Raw genomic sequence first — 21,253 nt, forward strand, 5'->3', positions numbered from 1 at the left:
GGGGGCGGGACTTGGGGCATGTATAGCTGCCTCATCAAAACTGCTGAACCGCACACACGCTCAAAAGCAGATGTAAACACACAATCCTGCACGTACACAAACACACACACACAGTCAAGAAGAATCAGCTTGAACCAGTATATCCTGTGACATTTATGTGACCTGTGACATTTATGTGACATGAAGCTCTTTGTGGTTACAGATGTGCAGGCAGTGACCTGCATACACACACACTCACCACGAAGCACAGAGGACAGTGAACATTGACAATGAACATTGAATCCAGAGACACATGAGAAGAAGTAAATTGGGACGGAGACTTGATTGAATTAGAGTTAATATGGAAAATTGCTGTTTAATTATAATTGAAGATTTATGAAGGATTAGGATAAGTCATTGACGCAGCGTCGTCCGGGTTTGGCCGGGGTGTAACGGCCATCGTATGGAGTAGACCAAGGCGCAGCGGGTTGAGTGCTCATATTTAACTTCTATTTGAGACACGTAACAAAACAAGAACGAACGACAAACAGTCTTGCAGGCTACACACAGCAATGCAAAAACAACTTCCCACCAACGACAGGTGAAAAAGGGCTACCTAAGTATGACTCCCAATCAGCAACAACGATGTACAGCTGTTCCTGATTGAGAGCCATACCAGGCCAACACAAAGAAATACACAACATAGAACAAAACCCCAAAACCCCGACAATACAAAACAAACACACCCCTGCCACGCCCTGATCAAACTACAATTACAAATAACCTCTTATACTGGTCAGGACGTGACACGGGGTAGGCCGTCATTGTAAATAAGAATTTGTTCTTAATTGACTTGCCTAGTTATATAAAGGTCAAATAAAAAAAAAGTAATAAAATAAATTGGTCTGGTCTGGGGTGGCCCCCTAACCGGAGCGCTAAGAAAGGGAAGTCCATTTTTGGGCATAGAGACTGAAAGAGGCACCACTCTGGTTACGCTTGCATGCATCAGGCAGAAGTTTGCGCTTGTGCACATCCACGGACCCACGGACACAGAGTTAGAGTATGTGCCCAGCCTTGGGTCAATGGTACCCGACTGTAGTCAGGTGATAGCTAGTGTCAAGTAGGCAAAAAAGTTGATTAAGGAGTAAAAGGCCTATAGCATGTGTATGGACGGAGGGGGAGGATGTCCTGTGGTTAGATGGGGTGCAGAGATAGATGCTACAAGAATGTTTAATATTGCTTAATTTAAGGTTGGGTAAGAATATGCACGTTATGGAAGGAATGGATGAAATGTATTAAACTGTGGTAAAGCTGACCTAACCTGAACCAACCCTTTCCTGATAGCTACTTTGAGGAAAAGTGTACTTACTATGCCTATGATATGTGGTTGTCCCTCCTAGCTACAGTATCTTGAGATGAATGTACTAACTGTAAGTATCTCTGGATAAGAGCGTCTGCTAAATGACTAGAATGTACAAATGTAAGTGAAGCTGTAAGGTATATAAGGAGTTTAGATCTTTCTGTCCCTTACGCTCATTCATGCCTTGGTCATTGATGCATTGCTGTGGCTTTATATTTTGAGTTTATTATTATTGTTATTATTACTCATTATTAATATTCTACTTTGTTTTACTGTTAAGTTTTAGGTCAAGTCTAGAAGTAATCTTTAAGGTTACCTTACTGATAGATCTAAGTAGTGGATTAGAGTTCTCTATCACCATTGAAAAACTGTTTGTATTGTAAGAGAGGTAAGACCCCATTTTTTTGTTATTAAAAGCCGTGCTTCTCATAAAATTTGAATAGACCAAAAATTGTGCATTGGTAGCCTAACAAGGTGTAGATAAGGGCGCTGGACATATCTTGATTTATCAGCTTATCATACAGCTTGTGTGATTTGTGATAATAATTGGGACTATTCTACCTGTTTACCTTACTATTTTACAACCCTGTGTCATCAATGAGAGATTTTTAAGTGATTGTGCAAATTATTGGTTGAAGTTTGAATGGAATTAGTCAATGCCTTAGCCAGGCAGATTATTTTGTAATATTCTAAGGTGGAGGCCCTTACCAGATAACTGAGTAGGTGGAGAGGTGAGGGAGTCAGGATATTAGACTTGAGGATTGCCCGCCACACTGTAAAAGAAAAGCCCTTGTATACTTTGTTGAGTTCCTACCCGAGATAACCTGTAAGGTTGAGCATCCATTATCATACCAGCACGTGGGGGGGTTGGGGATGGGGGGGGGGGGGGGGGGGGGGGGGGTGTAGCTTTGTCAACACACAAGTTTCCACTTCCAAACTTTGCATCAAACACTTGCTCAGGGAGATCTGTACTGCTTAGACCATGCTGTTCAGGCCACTTTAGTCAGTGTGACAGATGTGAAAGCGCAAACAGATTGGAGGATCGATGTAATTCTGTGAATCCCTCTTCAATCTCTAGTAATACGGCCAAGCCACTGACATACACTACCATACAAAAGTTTGGGGTCACTTAGAATTGTCCATGTTTTTGAAAGAAAAGCACATTTCTTGCCCATTAAAACAACATCAAAATGATCAGAAATACAGTGTAGACATTGTTAATGTTGTAAATGACTATTGTAGCTGGAAACGGCTGATTTTTAATGGAATATTGTCACGAATTCCGCCGAAGTCAGTTCCTCTCCTTGTTCGGGCGGCGTTCGGTGGGCGGCGTTCGGTGGTCGACGTCACCGGTCTTCTAGCCATCGCCGATCCACCTTTAATTTTCCATTTGTTTTGTCTTGTTTTCCCACACACCTGGTTTACATTTCCCTCATTACTTGTTGTGTATTTAACCCTCTGTTCCCCCCATGTCTGTGTGTGAAATGGTTTATTGTTTCGTGTATGCGGACGTCAGACTGGTTGCGCTGGGTTATGTCAACCCGTATTGTGTTTAGTGTTCAGCCTTGGCATCAAAGTCAGACCGAGGCCCCTGCGGTGGACGACTGGTTCCGGTGCACGGAGGAGACATGGGACGCCGCCCATGTTCACCTTCAGCGCACCATGCTGCGCAAGAAAGCCAGCGCAGACCGACACCGCAGTGAGGCCCCGGTGTTCGCAACGGGGGACTGGGTCTGGCTCTCGACCCCAAACCAGCCCCTCCGCCTGCCCTGCCAGAAGCTGGGTCTGCGGTTTAAAGTCCTGAGGAGACTGAACGAGGTGAGTTACAGGTTACAGCTTGCCCCCGATTACCGTATTAACCCCTCGTTCCATGTGTCTCTCCTCAGGCAGGTGGTGGCTGTCCCGCTTCAGGAGTCTGAGGTGCGGGAGGTTCCTCCACCCCCTCTGGACATCGAGGGGGCCCCGGCGTACTCCGTTTGCTCCATACTGGATTCGAGGCGCTGGGCGAGGGGCCTTCAGTACCTGGGAGGGGTACGGTCTGGAGGAGAGATGCTGGGTTCCGGTGGAGGACGTGTTGGACCCTTCAACTTCAATGCTGCGGGAGTTCCACCGTCTGTGTCCGGATCGCCCTGCACCTCGCCCTCCGGGTCGTCCCCGAGGCCAGTGTCGGCGCGCTGCTGGAGCCGCGTGTCAAGGGGGGGTACTGTCACGACTCCCGCCGAAGTCGGTTCCTCTCCTTGTTCGGGCGGCGTTCGCGGTTGACGTCACTGGTCTTCTAGCCATCGCCGATCCACCTTTCATTTTCCATTTGTTTTGTCTTGTTTTCCCACACACCTGGTTTACATTTCCCTCATTACTTGTCGTGTATTTAACCCTCTGTTCCCCCCATGTCTGTGTGTGAAATTGTTTATTGTTTCGTGTATGTGCACATTAGACAGGTTGTGCTGGGTTATATCAACCCGTATTGTGTTTAATGTTCTTTGTGCCGTGTGTTTTGTTCGCCTAAATAAAAGGCTCCGTTTGCTACCCAAATTCTGCTCTCCTGCGCCTCACTCCCTTACAGCCAGTTACCCATACCTAACAAATATCTACATAGGTGTACAGAGGCCCATTATCAGCAACCATCACTCCTGTGTTCCAATGGCACGTTGTCTTAGCTAATCCAAGTTAATCATTTTAAAAGGCTAATTGATCATTAGAAAACCCTTTTGCAATTATGTTAGCACAGCTGAAAACTGTTGTTCTGATTAAAGAAGCAATAAAACTGGCCTTCTTTAGACTAGTTGAGTATCTGGAGCATCAGTATTTGTGGGTTCGATTACAAGCTCAAAATGGCCAGAAACAAATAACTTTCTTCTGAAACTCGTCAGTCTATTCTTGTTCTGAGAAATTAAGGCTATTCCATGCGAGAAATTGCCAAGAAACTGAAGATCTCGTACAACGCTGTGTACTACTCCCTTCACAGAACAGTGCAAACTGGCTCTAACCAGAATAGAAAGAGGAGTGGGAGGCCCCAGTGCACAACTGAGCATGAGCACAAGTACATCAGAATGTCTAGTTTGAGAAACAGACAAGTCCTCAACTGGCAGCTTCATTAAATAGTACCAGTCTCAACGTCAACAGTGAAGAGGCGACTCTGGGATGGTGGCCTTCTAGACAGAGTTGCAAAGAAAAAGCCATCTCTCACACTGGCCAATAAAAATAAAAGATTAAGATGGGCAACAGAACAGAGACACTGGAGAGAGGAACTCTGCCTAGAAGGCCTGCATCCCGGAGTCGCCTCTTCACTGTTGACGTTGAGACTGGTGTTTTGTGGGTACTATTTAGTGACCCCAAACTTTTGAATGGTAGTGTATTATCTAAGTGCATTTCAGAGATAGTCAGAATATGAATGTCATCTGTTTGTTGGATATATTTAGAAAATACTTAAAAAAATATAATTTCATTTTTCGCCTCCTGAACGGGCTCGGGAGGCGAAGGTCGAGTCATGCATCCTCCGAAACATGACCCACCAAACTACGCTTCTTAACACCTGCCCGCTTAACCCGGAAGCCAGCCCTATGGGCCTCCCGATCACGGCCGGTTGTGATACAGCCCGAGATCGAACCCGGGTCTGTAGTGACGCCTCTAGCACTGTGATACAGTGCCTTAGACTGCTGCGCCACTCGGGAGGCCCTAGAAAAGCTATTTTCAATGATCAAGTAACTGTGAAGTAAATTCAGACCATGCATAATTATCCCACTCATCTGACACACAGCACCCGGGAAATACTATGCATCCCAAATAGCAACCTATTCCCTATGTAGTACTGTCTTAGGGAGGAGCCTTGATGATAGTTGTGGATTCAGTAGTCAGACAAGCCAATACGGTGCTGTACATCAATGCTGTTATACATCATTTTATGTCTAGCTATGTCATGCTCGAAGCAATAATATTAGCTCATTTTCAAGATCTACCGGAATATGGATGTTGAGGCCATGCGGTCAGGAGTCACCTAATGTAAAATTGTAATTCTATTCTCGTTAGCATGGTTCTAACAATGTATGTTGCATGCATGTATCTTGCATGTTGGCGACTATTGGCAGACCATCTTGCCTCCTAAGAAAAGGACATTCTAAATGGAAAAATCGATGCTAGATATCAATACAACATACAGTGAATGAGAGGCTCTCACTGAGGAAACCATTACCACTATGCTACCCACCAGAAACACCTTGCTCGGCTTCCTTTCAAAGGAAAAGTACTTGGAGGAGAAAAAAAAGCTAATGTCAAAGAGCATACCACTGACTACATCTGGGGTGTTGGGTTGAGGAGGTTTCTGAAGCACACAGAGATCCCTGTGGAGTTCTCCTCCCATTGAACAAGCATCTAAAAAGCACCCTAAGTGGAGATGACCGCCAGACAGCCTTCCAAAGAGGCAGCCTCGTCCCAGGGGACTTCTCTAATCTATTTCTGTTGCCATTTTGTCTCCGCCTCCCTGAGCTGGTTTAGACTCTACCCACCCAGAAACCCCCTCTCTGTTGACAGCTCTGTCTATGCCAGGTGCCCTTCAAATGCCCTTACCAAACCCTCATGCCATCCCTCACCCGCTTTTTGCAGGGCATCTACTTTTCTAACGCACCATTTGTTCTCTCGGGAAAACCCCCCACAAAAGCCGATTCAAGAGGTTGATTGATGAGAAGTAGATTCCTTAATCAAACCAGATCAGAACTGCAAAGCACTCAGTTGGATAAGTGTCTGAGTCCTTTAGCTCATTTTCCTAATTGCCATTGGTCTGCTTTCGCAAAGGCTTGAAATGCCATCATCAATAAAAGCTGATTGCTCAGCACAATCAAAGGGTAAAGTCAAAGCTGATCTCAATTCTTTATTAATGCTGAATTTCTACTGTTATATCTGTCTGCCAGAGACTATGCAGTACTCATGACACGGCCTGCTTTCACTATCTTTGAAGAATCCACTGTCCCTATATCACCTTTATGTGTGACAGGGGAGGCTGGTGGGAGGCACTATAGGAGGATGGGCTCATCGTAATGGCTGGAATGGAATCAATGGACTGGTACCAAACACATGGAAACAACATGTTTGACTCTGTTCCATTGATTCCATTCCAGCCATGAGCCCTTCCTCCAATAGCTCCTCCCACCAGCATCCTCTGATGTGTCAGTCCATAACAAAATGTCACATGTGAGTGGGCAACACAGAGGCATCTGGGTAAGCAGCGGGCGGGAGGTGGAGGCGGTGAGCGTAATGGCGAGGGAACAGTGTCCGATGTGGATAATGGCATCCCTCCCTCCCCGGGTCGTGACCCACAGTGAGGAGAGGGAAATGGCCCGAGATGGGTAACGGACGCACCTGTCTCCTCCAATTAACACACACCTGTCTGAACACACTCCTCACCCTGCCAAGTCAGAATAGGTGGAGGGAGGGAGATGGATGGGCTGGGAGAGAGGGAGAAGGGAGGGTGAGAGGGTAGAGATGGAGAGAGAGAGGGGGAAGGTGGAGTGGGGGAGGAGAGAGAGCGGAAGAGGGAGGCAAAGCGAGAGAGGGAAGCCTGGGAGGAAGGAGGGTACATTGGAGATAGACAAAGGTCAATAGAAATGGAGAGACAGAGAAAGGTACAGAGAGAGACAACAGCCAGGAATAAGAAGGAGCTGGATAAACATATCAGATGAGAGAAAGTGGTAGCGAGGTAGCAAGAGATAAACGCCACCTTCTACTGTTTCTACTGTTCTGCAGTTCTATGGTTCTACACTCTTAGGAAAAAGGGTTCCAAAATAATTATTCAGCTGTCCCCATAGGAGAACCCTTTTTGGTTCCATGTAGAACCCTCTTGGTTTCCATGTAGAACCTTCTGTGGAAAGGGTTCTACCTGGAACCAAAAGGGTTCTCCCTGGAACCAAAAAGGGTTCTTCAAAGGGTTATCCCATTGGGGACAGTGAAGAACCCTTTTAGGTTCTAACGGCACCTTTTTTTCTTAGAGTGTAGTGTACAGACTAGCTAGACTAATTTAACATCAGAAAGAACTCATCAGTGTTCTCCTCATCTCGTCAAGGCCCTGTCACAACCATAAACACACCACTCATCTCAGCACAGGAGTGGGGGGAATCAGCTGTCACTCTCAACCAATTCATCTTCATCACGTCAACCCCATTACTGATGACATTAAATGGTTAATCATTGTCCACGACAGATTGGGTCTATTTGTCACCAGTGCACATGAATATTAATAATGTGAACTAAATGCCAAACCACGCCCCAATTACAGTTCATATGGAGAAAACTCCCTTAATAGTCATGCCATTACTGTGATTGAGCCAACAGCACAACAGCATCAATCTCACCTCAAGAACTGTACAGTGTAGCATCCTTGGAATTTCAACACACACACATCTTTCTCAGAGTCAACCTGACATTGTATCCCCTCACCAAGGATGCAAATGATTGTTTGGAAACTGCGTGACCACATTGTAATTGAGTGTCTGTGTGGGGGGAGGTGTGTGTGTGTTCTGTGTGCATTGCCGAGAGAGAGAGAGAGAGAGAGAGAGAGAGCGAGACAAAGAGAATAGACAAAGAGAAGAGACAGGGAGAGAAAGAGAAGAGACAAAGAGAAGAAACAGAGGGAGAGAAACTTGGGGTAGCCCAGGGAATGTTGTGTTTTTCAACTGGTGTTGCGTCTCTTAAAACACACACAGTCTAACACACTCACACACTTTCTAACACATTCACAAAAGCAAGCAGACAGAAAACACACACACCCAAACACCTACACTACACACCCACGCAACAGCAAACAGCAGGGCCAGGCTGAACATGGCAATTACTGTGTGAGGAGGCACAGCGCGTTCATCCTCTCATATTTGTCAAACAAACAGGACTGATTGGTTCGTTCCAAATGCAAACACTCAAAGATCTATTTTGCCCTCAGAACCCTGCCTGACGGAGGAGAGCTGTGTGACGGCACACAGCGGGTCTGAGCACTGTCTGAGATCCATCCTCCAGACAGGAAGTACTTTACGGATGATGGCAGGTCCATTACCCAGGGGCTGGAGGTTAATGTCATGGTAACATCACTTTCTGATCTTGGTCCCTGAGGTACATGATGTCACAGACACTGAAGAGAGAAGGGGGTTGTCAAAATGGAGTGAGGAGAGTAGTTTAAAAAAAAAGACTATACAGTAAACACCAGATAAATTATAATCAGATTGGGAAGAAAAGGTTGGTGGGTTAGTCTGGCTAACACCTAACTCAAAGTCCTCCTAACTTCAGTCTGGAAAGGCTATTTTGATGTTGTCAGCACGATGCGTCGATAATGAAAGGGGCATTCTTTTTCACTGATTGTTTTTCCTCCGTTTTTTTTCCAATTTTCACCCAAATCCACGTGGACAACCACACACAGCCCCCGAGCGCTGCCCCCTTACAAAACAACTGTTGGATTTTCAAATTCAAACAACGTGAGGTCTCAGCCACCAATGAAAAAAAAACATTTTTTAGAGAACCAATCAACGCTCAGCCAGAAATAACTGTGTGAATACTGCATTTACAATGGCCTCCTGTCCAGACCAGTGTGTAACAGCTCTCCCTGTGCTGGGAGCCAGGCTAGGAGTGGGTAGGGACAGTATGGGTTAAGTACTGCGCCACATGAGAACTTAATAGAGGTCTTGCTGACCAGGACCCATATGGCTCTGGTCAAATGTAGTGCACTATATAGGGCAGGGGTATTCAACTATTACCCTATGAGGTCCGGAGCCTGCTGGTTTTCTGTTCTACCTGATAATTAATACGCACACCTGGTATCCCAGGTCTAAAGCAGTCCCTGATTAAAGGGGAACAATGAAAAACTGCAGTGGAAATGGCTTCGTGGTCCAGAGTTGAGTTTGAGGGCTGTATGGGGTATTGAAGGTGTGTTATTGCATTAGGCTCTACTTAAGTGAGAAGCAGATGTTTGGAGGATATATTGGCACGGGTGTTGTTCGTCCCAAGACAAAGTCGAACTCATTAAAAAGGTTATTTAGATTAATTTATTCATACTATTTCATCCTTCCACAAGATATAGTCCCAACATAAATCTAGGGTTGCTACCCAAGACGGTTCAGTTGCCAGAGACACGACCCAGCCATTCAGTCTTTTTGTTCTGTATCTAAAAGGTTCCATTGCCATACTGGCTGGCAATGTTCTTATCCCTTGCTTGCTAGCTAGCCAACTACAGCTAACTTACAGTCACGTCAAAAAGTGCAGTCAGAATAACAACAAAGTAGCTTCATTTGCATTTAAGCTGTTTTCTAGTGACATTTATTAGGATACATTGCGTTCGAAAAGTTTTCAGAGCCCTTCCCATTTTCCACATTTTATTATTCTTAAATGGATTAAAAAAAATATTCAGCAATCTACACACAACAGCCCATAATGACAAAGTGAAAACAGGGTTTAATACATTTTTGCACATTTATTAGAAAAACTGAAATACCTTATTTGCATACGTAATCAAATCAAACTATTTGTCACATGCGCCGAATACAACAAGTGTAGACCTTCCCGTGAAATGCTTACTTACAAGCCCTTAACCAACAGTGCAGCTCAAGAAGAGTTAAGAAAATATTTACCAAATAAACTAAAGTAAAAAATAATAAAAAGTAACATAACAATAACGAGGCTATATTCAGGAGGTACCGGTACCGAGTCAGTGTGCGGGGGTACAGGTTTGAGGTCATTTGTACATATAGGTAGGGGTGAAGTGAATATGCATAGATAATAAACAGTGATAAGCAGTAGCGTACAAAACAAATGGAAGGGGGGTGGGGGGGTCAATGTAACAGTAACCGGTGGCCATTTGATTAATCAGACCCTTTGCTATGAGACTCAGTGCTCAGGTGCATCCTGTTTCCATTGAGTATCCTTGAAATGTTTCTACAAGTTGATTGGAGTCCACCTGCGGAAAATTCAATTGATTGGACATTATTTGGAAAGGCACACACCTGTCTATATAAGGTCCTACAGTTGACAGTGCATGTCAGAGAAAAAACCAAGCCATGAGGTCGAAGGAATTGTCCGTAGAGCTCCAAGACAGGATTGTGTCGAGGCACAGATCTGGGGAAGGGTACCAAAACATTTCTGCAGCATTGAAGGTCCCCAAGAACACAGTGTCCTCCATCATTCTTAAATGGAAGAAGTTTGGAACCACCAAGACTCTTTCTAGAGCTGGCCCCCCGGCCAAACTGAGCAATCGGGGGAGATGGGCCTTGGTCAGGGAGGTGACCAAGAACTCTGACAGAGCTTCAGAGTCCCTCTGTAGAGATGGGAGAACTTTCCAAAAGGACAACCATCTCTGCAGCACACCACCAATCAGGCCATTGTGGTAGAGTGGCCATACAGAAGTACAGAGAGAAACTTGATGAAAACCTGCTCCAGAGTGCTCTGGACCTCAGACTGAGGCGATGGTTCACCTTCCAACAGGACAACGGCCCTAAGCACACAGCCAAGGCAACGCAGGACTCTCTGAATGTCCTTGAGTGGCCCAGCCAGAGACCGGACTTGAACCCGATCTAACATCTCTGGAGAGACCTGAAAATAGCTGTGAAGCGACACTCCCCATCCAACCTGACAGAGCTTGAGAGGATCTGCAGAGAGGAATGGGAGAAACTCCCCAAATACAGGTGTGGCAAGCTTGTAGCATCATACCCAAGAAGACTCGAGGCTGTAATCGCTGCCAAAGGTGCTTCAACAAAGTACTGAGTAAAGGGTCTGAATAGTTAGGTAAATGTGATTCCATTTTTATTTATTTTTTATAAATGTGCAAACATTTCTAAAAACCAGTTTTTGCTTTGTCATTACGGGGCATTGTGTGTAGATTGATGAGGAAAAAATAAGGCTGAAACGTAATGAAATGTGTCAAGGGGTCTGAATACTTTCCAAATGCACAAAAATCCATAACAATGAGCTAATAATGTACAATTTTGCCTGGCATAGAAAATGTGCTCTCTCGTCAGGACACTGTTGTTCAGAGGAGCTAGCCAACAACACAGATAACACAATCAGTTCAAACTGAAGCTGTACAGACTGCAAACTTGCTGCACTTCGTTTCGTTTTACCTGTTTTCTATTGATTGTTCTTTGTGTGTATACATAAAACTGCTGATTCATGATTTCGACTGGCTGAGAAAAGCTGCCTGCCTGTCTGTCTCATCCCAACTCCCGACATGCTCATTACTATGGGACAGCTGGAGATTGAATTTGAATATTGAAACATTGTTGCAAATGTCAGAGACAGACAGCAAGGTTTATACAAATCCCCACTGTTGAAACTAAAATGTTAGTCTTAAAGAAATGTGAGATAATGTCTAGATCCTTTTTATAGTGGAGATCAAGTTTATAAATTGCCTGGCTGGGCTGATGAAACAGTGGATTGCACAGTCAGATGGAACAGAGTAAATAGGCATTTAGCCGGCTGGAATGCACTTTTAACCAATCAGCATTCAGGATCAGACCCACCCGTTGTATAAAGCATATTATAAACTGGGTGGTTCGAGCCCTGAATGCTGATGGCTGACAGCCGTGGTATATCAGACCATATACCACAGGTATGACAAAACATTTATTTTTACTGCTCTAATTACGTTGGTAACCAGTTTATAATAGCAATAAGGCACCTCGGGGGTTTGTGGTATATGGCCAATATACCACGGCTAAGGGCTATATCCAGGCACTCCGCGTTGCGTCGTGCTTAAGAACAGCCCTTAGCCGTGGTATATTGGCCATATATCACACCCCCTCGTGCTTTATTGCTTAAATAGCCTATAGGCTACAGTTGTATTGAACTGCATTGAGTATTTGTAGTTCGTTTTGAATTGCATTGTCATATTGTGAATGGTGAATAACATGTCAAATACTACTACCTTTGGGCAATACAGAATTATATTGTATTGAACGGTAATGTGTACAGTAGATGAGGAATTTCACTAACTCAGTCTCTCTCTCAGGATGATGTCAACCCTACAGTGGTTTAGTGGACCCCATAGTCCAGTGAAAGACAAGGTCAAGCTCCGGGAAAACTCGTCCCACACACACACACACACACACACACACACACACACACACACACACACACACACACACACACACACACACACACACACACACACACACACACACACCAGAGTAGAAGAGCAATGGGCTAGTCTAGTCTGTGTGTGCGGTAGTATTCTCTCAGTCACATGCCCTAGAGTGGAGTGTGGATCCTACTGTTTCTATCTGTTCCTCATTAGACCTAATCAGTGGAACCCAGATCACATAAAGTAAGATCAGGTTGAATGAAGTCACATGATAAATCACAACGGAACTCCCTTGGCACTGGGGGACAATAATTGTATTTATTGGAGCTTGCATCTGAAAAGGTGCTGAACACTGGGATCCAGAACTCCCCAGGCGTATTTCATCAAGCAAAAGGCTTTGTGGGAACTTCAATGAGAACAGTTATGGAGCGTTGAGATTTAGGATGAACTAAGTAATCAGAGTGAATATTCTGTTACCAAACGTGTCTGAAGATGTCTGCAGCGAAATATCACTCTCAGATCTGGAAGTCTATACCGAGGCTGACCTGATGTCTGCGCCTGAGGAGCTAAGCAGCCAATATTTCCAGAATAAATACATTTGCTTTTGAAAGCTTCACTTTATTGTCAGAAATAGCAAGTTTCTGCAAAATAATAGCTGAACTCGTCAACTTTCCTGACTGAGTGAGGTGTGTGTGTGTGTGTGTGTGTGTGTGTGTGTGTGTGTGTGTGTGTGTGTGTGTGTGTGTGTGTGTGTGTGTGTGTGTGTGTGTGTGTGTGTGTATGTGTATGTGTGTGTGCGTGTGTGTGTGTGTGTTTGTTTGTTCACTGTCAATGCTAATAAGGTGCAGGCAGGCTGTGTGCTGTTCTCTGCTGTTACAGAGTGGTGCCTGGCGCCGGTTATTGTGTTGGATTCTATAGAGGCCAGATGTGCTCTGTTCTGTCACAGCAGGTGATAAATAAAGGTTGTGCTTTCCTCCTCCATCTCCCACCCCCTCGCATTCTGTCAGATAAGCCTGAAACACATCTCTTGTAGGGAAATGTTTTTATGCAGATTTTAGAATATTTGCATGAAAACATGTCACCAATTGGATGGAAACCTAGCTATTTAGTTTGCTGATATGACAATGTTCACAGTTACAAAAGCAAGTATAAAGGTCTTGCTGAAAATGTGTGTCCCAGTTTCTGAATTCCCTTGTTAGAATACTGGAGTGTGACCAGCTAGTGGTTGATTAGACAGCCTAGAAAGTGTCAGTTACCAGAGCTACAACCCAGCATAGAGATGATGAGAGACTCATAGTGATGAAGCCCAACCCGATTGGCCAAGAAGAGGAATTGATTTGGCTCAGCCGCCAATCACACAAGTGTGGTAACTCAAAGGAGCAACATGATTGATTGATTGGTCCGGTCCCATCTATATACCCACAGGAAGGTGTCACGTCCTGACCCTTGTAAGAGGTCATTTTCCATAGTAGAGTGGTCAGGGCGTGACAGGTGGTTGTGTTGGGTGGTTTTGGGTTTTCTGTTTATACGTGGGGTTTTTCTAGATTTCTACTTCTATGTTTTGTTTTCTATGCTTTGGCCGGGTATGATTTCCAATCAGAGGCAGGTGTCTATCATTGTCTCTGATTGGAAGCCATACTTAGGCAGCCTGTTTTTCCTTTGGGTTTTGTGGGTAGTTGTTTTCCGTTTTGTCAGTGTACCTTACGGAACTGTTGTCTGTCGTTTTATTGTTTTGGTTCGAGCATCTTCATTAAAAGTTTAAAAATGAGCACTATACACGCTGCGCCTTGGTCTACTCATTTCGACGCCTGTGACAGAAGGATTAAGCTTTATTAAACCTCAATAACCTCCTCAAGTAATGCTGCCTGCTCCCCAAGCTCTCACACATTCAAACAAGCCCAGCAAGAGACACCCACAGAAGCTTTCTGCAGATCTAAGATGGCTTCTTCTCCACTGGTATGGTGGAAAAACAAACCACCCCGTATCACACTGGCTGGTCTGCTCCTGGAAAGAACAGCTCAGTGGCTGGGTCTTTAAGGGGACAATCGTTTGTTATTATGTCATTTAGGGCTTAGGTGGAATGAATAATTAGAGCTCACACACACACACACACACACTGCACACACACCAAACTTTGCAAACACATGCAGAAACCACACACACATACACACATAAGATAATGCCCTGCTGTCACCATTACATCTTCTCAGCAGTTGCTCTGAGTAGCTGACCGAAAATAAGAGTTTTGGACTTCATTTATGAATAATAATTTACATTGTGTCTCTCTCAGTCAGATTAAATATCAGCATACTGCAGGCTAGGATTCTTCTAAGCATTTAATTACAAATTTAAGCACCCTACATTTGAGTAATATAATAATACTAATATTAGTTTCTTTGTTCCCCTCTGTTCTGAGAAAAGCCAGACCAGACCAATCAAATTAGATTATGATTAGCTATGATTGGATTTGCCCCTCTGTTGGAGTGGGACCCTATTTCCTCCATCTTGTGTTTATAGTGGAAGCCCCAGCCAGCCGGCAGATGGGCGTCGGGGAATATGGTGCTGAGGCTGAGACTGGCTCCATCCTCCACATGTTGCCTGGCCTACTGCAGTGGTGATTACACTCTCTCCTGGGTTCAACACTGAGGATGAGACTGGCTCCTTCCTCCACATGTTGCCTGGCCTACTGCAGTGGTGGTTACACTCTCTCCTGGGTTCAACACTGAGGATGAGACTGGCTCCATCCTCCACATGTTGCCTGGCCTACTGCAGTGGTGGTTACACTCTCTCCTGGGTTCAACACTGAGGATGAGACTGGCTCCTTCCTCCACATGTTGCCTGGCCTACTGCAGTGGTGGTTACACTCTCTCCTGGGTTCTATACAACACTGAGGATGCGTCCTAAATGGCACCATATTCCCTACATAGCGCACTACTTTTGACCAGCCCTATGGACCTTAGTGAACTAAACAAGGAATATGGTTCCATTTGGGACGCATGCTGAATGTAATAGGACTAGACAGGTGCATCTATCTCAGCTACTATTATTTTATGTGTGTATTTCTCTCTTACGATATTCCACTCTCTCCAGTGGTGTAAAGTACTTAAGTAAAAATACTTTAAAGTTCTACTTAAGTCGTTTTGGGGGGTATCTGTATTATTTAGATTTCTGACAACTTTACTTTTGCTTCACTACATTCCTAAAGAAAATGTTCTACTTTTTACTCCATACATTTTCCCTGACACCCAAAAGTTACATTTTGAATGCTTAGCAGGACAGGAAATGGTCCAATTCGCACACTTATCAAGAGAACATCCCATGTCATCTCTACTGCCTCTGATCTGACAGACTCACTAAACCAAATGTTTTCTTTTTAAATTATGTCTGAGTGTTGGAGTGTGACCCTGGCTATCCATAAATTAAAAAAAACAAGAAAATTGTGCCGTCTGGTTTGTTTAATATAAGGAATTTTAAATTATTAATACTTAGACATTTACTCAAGTAGTATTTTTCTGGGTGACTTTCACTTGAGTTATTTCTATTAAGGTATCTTTACTTTTACTCAAGTATGAGAATTTAGTTATTTTTCCTCTCTCTCGCTCAAATCGTGTCGCAACTGCCTCGCGCTTCTTAACTGCCTCCATAAATACATATATCTATGTCAAATCTCCCTGATGAGATTCAGTCAAAAACACATACACAGCCCTCGGAGCCGACAAGACCAAATTGCTAGACGCCACAGCCCCCTTTCTCATCAGCCTGCTCCGCCTTCCTCCAACAACATTTCATTACACTCTACATCAATGACACTGGATGGAAATGAACGTTGGTAAGGGAGCTGCAGGGGAGGGATAGGATAAAGGGAAGAGAGGGGTGAGCCTGGTGTAAGCCAAAGGGGGAAGGTAATTGACTTGTGTTGCAATTTTCCAATGAATGTGCATGGCATCTGCCCACTGTCAATGGCAAAGGTGATGTAAATAGAATTCAGGGAAAACACACACATTCTGTCTAGCACAGACATGATTTGGAAAGGCACACCTGTCTATACAAGGTCCCATACACACACACACACACACACACACACACACACACACACACACACACACACACCCCCACACACACACACACACACACACACACACACACACACACACACACACACACACACACACACACACACACACACACACACACACACACACACTCATACTTACTTACACATACAGACACACGGTGCACAGACGTACGGTAATGACTTCTTCACAGCACCGATTCATCACAGCTTTGTGAGGTAGCTAAGGGATATAAACTCAGCAAAAAAAGAAACGTCCTCTCACTGTCAAATACGTTTATTTTCAGCAAATTTAACATGTGCAAATATTTGTATGAACATAACAAGATTCAACAACTGAGACATAAACTGAACAAGTTCCACAGACATGTGACAAACAGAAATATAATAATGTGTCCCTGAACAAAGGGGGGGCTAAAGTAACTATCAGTATCTGGTGTGGCCACCAGCTGCATTAAATACTGCAGTGCATCTCCTCCTCATGGACTGCACCAGATGTGCCAGGTCTTGCTGTGAGATGTTACCCCACTCTTCCACCAAGGCACCTGCAAGTTCCCAGACATTTCTGGGGGGGAAGGCCCTAGTCCTCACCCTCCGATCCAACAGGTCACAGACGTGCTCAATGGGATTGAGATCCGGGCTCTTCGCTGGCCATGGCAGAACACTGACATTCCTGTCTTGCAGGAAATCACTCACAGAATGAGCAGTATGGCTGGTGGCATTGTCATGCTGGAGGGTCATGTCAGGATGAGCCTGCAGGAAGGGTACCACATGAGGGAGGAGGATGTCTTCCCTGTAACGCACAGTGTTGAGATTGCCTGCAATGACAACAAGCTCAGTCCGATGATGCTATGACACACCGCCCCAGACCATGACGGACCCTCCACCTCCAAATCGATCCCGCTCCAGAGTACAGGCCTCGGTGTAACGCTCATTCCTTCAACGATAAATGTGAATCCGACCATTATCCCTGGTGAGACAAAACCACGACTCGTCAGTGAATAACACTTTTTGCCAGTCCTGTCTGGTCCAGCGACGGTGGGTTTGTGACCATAGGCGACGTTGTTGTCGGTGATTTCTGGTGAGGACCTGCCTTACAACAGGCCTACAAGCCCTCAGTTCAGCCTCTCTGAGCCTTTTACAGACAGTCTGAGCACTGATGGAGGGATTGTGCATTCCTGGTGTAACTCGGGGAGTTGTTGTTGCCATCCTGTACCTGTCCCGCAGGTGTGATGTTCAGATGTACCGATCCTGTGCAGGTGTTGTTACACGTGGTCTGCCACTGCGAGGACGATCAGCTGTCTGTCCTGTCTCCCTGTAGCGCTGTCTTAGGTGTCTCACAGTACAGATATTGCAATTTATTGCCCTGGCCACATCTGCAGTCCTCATGCCTCCTTGCAGCATGCCTAAGGCACATTCACACAGATGAGCAGGGACCCTGGGCATCTTTCTTTTGGTGTTTTTCAGAGTCAGTAGAAAGGCTTCTTTAGTGTCCTAAGTTTTCATAACTGTGGCCTTAATTGCCTACCATCTGTAAGCTGTTAGTGTCTTAACGACCGTTCCACAGGTGCATGTTCATTAATTGTTTATGGTTCATTGAACAAGCATGGGAAACAGTGTTTAACCCCTTTACAATGAAGATCTGTGAAGTTATCTGGATTTTTACAAATTATCTTTGAAAGACAGGGTCCTGAAAAAGGGACATTCTTTTTTTGCTGAGTTTAGCTAATGAGAAAGTGCACCTTTACCCAGCATGCTTCACAGCAGCCTTACTTCCACCTCTCGGCCCTGTGCCTGTTTGAAGTGTCACCTTCTTTCAGCACCCGTCTGATTAAAACTGAGGAAAAGTTAAATCATTAAATTCATATGATTTCTAAAGCAATTTGTCTAGTTCAGTCCTTGAACTGTTGTTGTCTGTTGATGTTCTGTATTATGCCATGTTTTGTGTGGACCCCAGGAAGAGTAGCTGCTGCTTCAGCAACATATGACGGAGATCCTAATAAAATACTAATTCTAAAAGCTAGACCCATATTTCTAACCTCATCTATCCATCTTGTAAAGGTAGGTGTTCGTAGCAACAACAATCCTATACAGTGCTATACAAACACACACAATGTACGGGTCTTTTTCCTTCTCCTGTCTCCTCCACCCTCCGAGACAAGCACAGCTAATGGCTCTATTTCCTCCCACCAAGGAAAAACCCATCAGAATCAAAGACAGCGATCCAGCTCATGTAGACTACAAGGAGAGACACACGCAGCCAGGAAGACACAAATGAATAGTAACTGATTCAACCCCACATGTACTTACTATGCTAATCCGCCCCAGCTTTACTAACATTACAGTAACACAGGAACATCTCTACAGTATACATGTGTTAGCATGCCAGTGTTTGTGCCCATGGGTGGTGATGGTTTTGTGCACGAGTGCATTTACTGTTTGAATATGATTATTTTTGCGCACAATAGTTTGTTTACTTTACGCATATGATTATGTGTGTACTTGTGCATAAAGTATGTGGGAACATGTGTTCTGAAATAACAAGCTAAGAGTCGTCCTAGATTCACACACACGCCTAAGAACAGCCCTTGGTATATTGTCCATATACCACACCCCCCTCGGGCCTCTTTGCTTAATTGTAGTATTGTACATGTTATATTGTAAATGTGTAATAATAGAGTCATAATGTAATAAAGTCTTGATGTATAGTTTTACTGATGATGCAGGCTGTTGTTACATTTTTTCATGATGTAATTGTTTTAATCCTGTTTGTTTACCAGGAAGAGCCTTGGCAGCAGCTAATGGGGATCCTAATAAATACAAAGAATCATCCAGAGACGTGTCACAGAAACATCAGGCTGGCCCACACACACACACACACACACACACACACAAACAACTTACTGTCTCTTGATACTGCATGGGCTAAATGAGTGTGAATAGTAAATATAAGTGCAGTGTGTGTGTGTGTGTGTGTGTGTGTGTGTGTGTGTGTGTGTGTGTGTGTGTGTGTGTGTGTGTGTGTGTGTGTGTGTGTGTGCGTGTCTGTGTGTGGCTGTCAATAGCTATCTGTCTGAAAAATGACCTATTTCTTTTCTCCTGACCTCCCAGTCAATCTTTTATTTGTCTGAATTCATGGGTTTAACACACCAGCCAAGCTTATGGGAGATCACGATGGTCCCCTTTTGAAAAAACAGCCGGACCCCCGAGGGGCCACCAGCTACCAGGGACCTACAGCTTTCGACAGCTATCCATCCACACACGTCTACAACAAATCTACTGTTAAGATAGCTTGACATGACATTAATGAATGAGTCCACTGAAAGCTAATCAAAGGCTATAGGTTGAGCTTAGAGTTCCATTAACCACCTGAGTGCTCCACCTCGATGGGTCTGCCTCCGTCCTCCTGACCCCTCACTGGTTCCATTAACCACCTGAGTGCTCCACCTCGATGGGTCTGCCTCCGTCCTCCTGACCCCTCACTGGTTCCATTAACCACCTGAGTGCTCCACCTCGATGGGTCTGCCTCCGTCCTCCTGACCCCTCACTGGTTCCATTAACCACCTGAGTGCTCCACCTCGATGGGTCTGCCTCCGTCCTCCTGACCCCTCACTGGTTCCATTAACCACCTGAGTGCTCCACCTCGATGGGTCTGCCTCCGTCCTCCTGACCCCTCACTGGTTCCATTAACCACCTGAGTGCTCCACCTCGATGGGTCTGCCTCCGTCCTCCTGACCCCTCACTGGTTCCATTAACCACCTGAGTGCTCCACCTCGATGGGTCTGCCTCCGTCCTCCTGACCCCTCACTGGTTCCATTAACCACCTGAGTGCTCCACCTCGATGGGTCTGCCTCCTTTTATTTTAAAAAACTAATAAAAATACACCTTACGGAACAGCGGGGACTGTGAAGCAAAACAAACATAGGCACAGACGCACACACACGATAACATACGCACTATACACACGTACACATGGATTTTGTACTGTAGATATGTGGTAGTGGTGGAGTAGGGGTCTGAGGGCACACAAAGTGTTGTGAAATCTGTAAATGTATTGTAATGTTTTTAAAATTGTATAACAGCCTTCATTTTGCTGGACCCCAGGAAGAGTAGCTGCAGCCTTGGCAGCAGCTAATGGGGATCCATAATAAATACAAATACACACACATATAGTACAGAGCCTCAAATGCTGTTAATATAGAAGAAACATGAGGTGAACAGAAGAGATATGCTATGTGTCGAAACCAGAGGAGGCTGGTGAGGGGAGGAGGGCTCATAATAATGAATAGAATAGAGTTATTGGAATGGTATCAAACACATGGTAACCAGGTGTTTGATGGGTTTGAGACCATTCCATTTATTCCGTTCCAGCCATTACTATGAGCCCTTCCTTCCCATTTAAAGTGCCACCAGCCACCACTGGTAGAAATCAGTGGGAAAAACTCTACATGTTGCTGTTTGCTGAGAACAAAATGTTTGAAGGGCTCAGATAAACCTGGTCCCTGATAATCAAATTAAGAACCTTGCTTTTCCCGTCTTTAACTCACTCAATCACTGAGCTAAAGGTCTCAGCCAATACTCACACACCTTTATCACAAAAACATGAATCAATTGGTAGAGCACAAACCCCAAACCAAATACTCCCACTCTCGCAAACAAACAAATTATAGTCTACCTGTTTAAACGAGACAAACACATATCCTTGGATAAATTAATGAAATTGCCCGTTCCAATCAGTCTGGAGGGCAGTTACTAAGAAACCAAGGTATTTTCTGTTTAGTGTTATGGAAGTTACGAA

General features: G+C 44.7%; 1 protein-coding gene across 1 annotated transcript in view; it reads right to left on the bottom strand.

The window, feature by feature from the left end:
• The window catches only part of LOC106580848 (sodium/calcium exchanger 2), a 96,373-nt gene that overhangs the window by 34,067 nt on the left and 41,053 nt on the right, over window positions 1-21,253 (bottom strand).

Source organism: Salmo salar, chromosome 20 (assembly GCF_965601325.2).
Source record: "Salmo salar chromosome 20, fSalSal1, whole genome shotgun sequence".
In the NCBI taxonomy this organism is placed as follows: domain Eukaryota; kingdom Metazoa; phylum Chordata; class Actinopteri; order Salmoniformes; family Salmonidae; genus Salmo; species Salmo salar.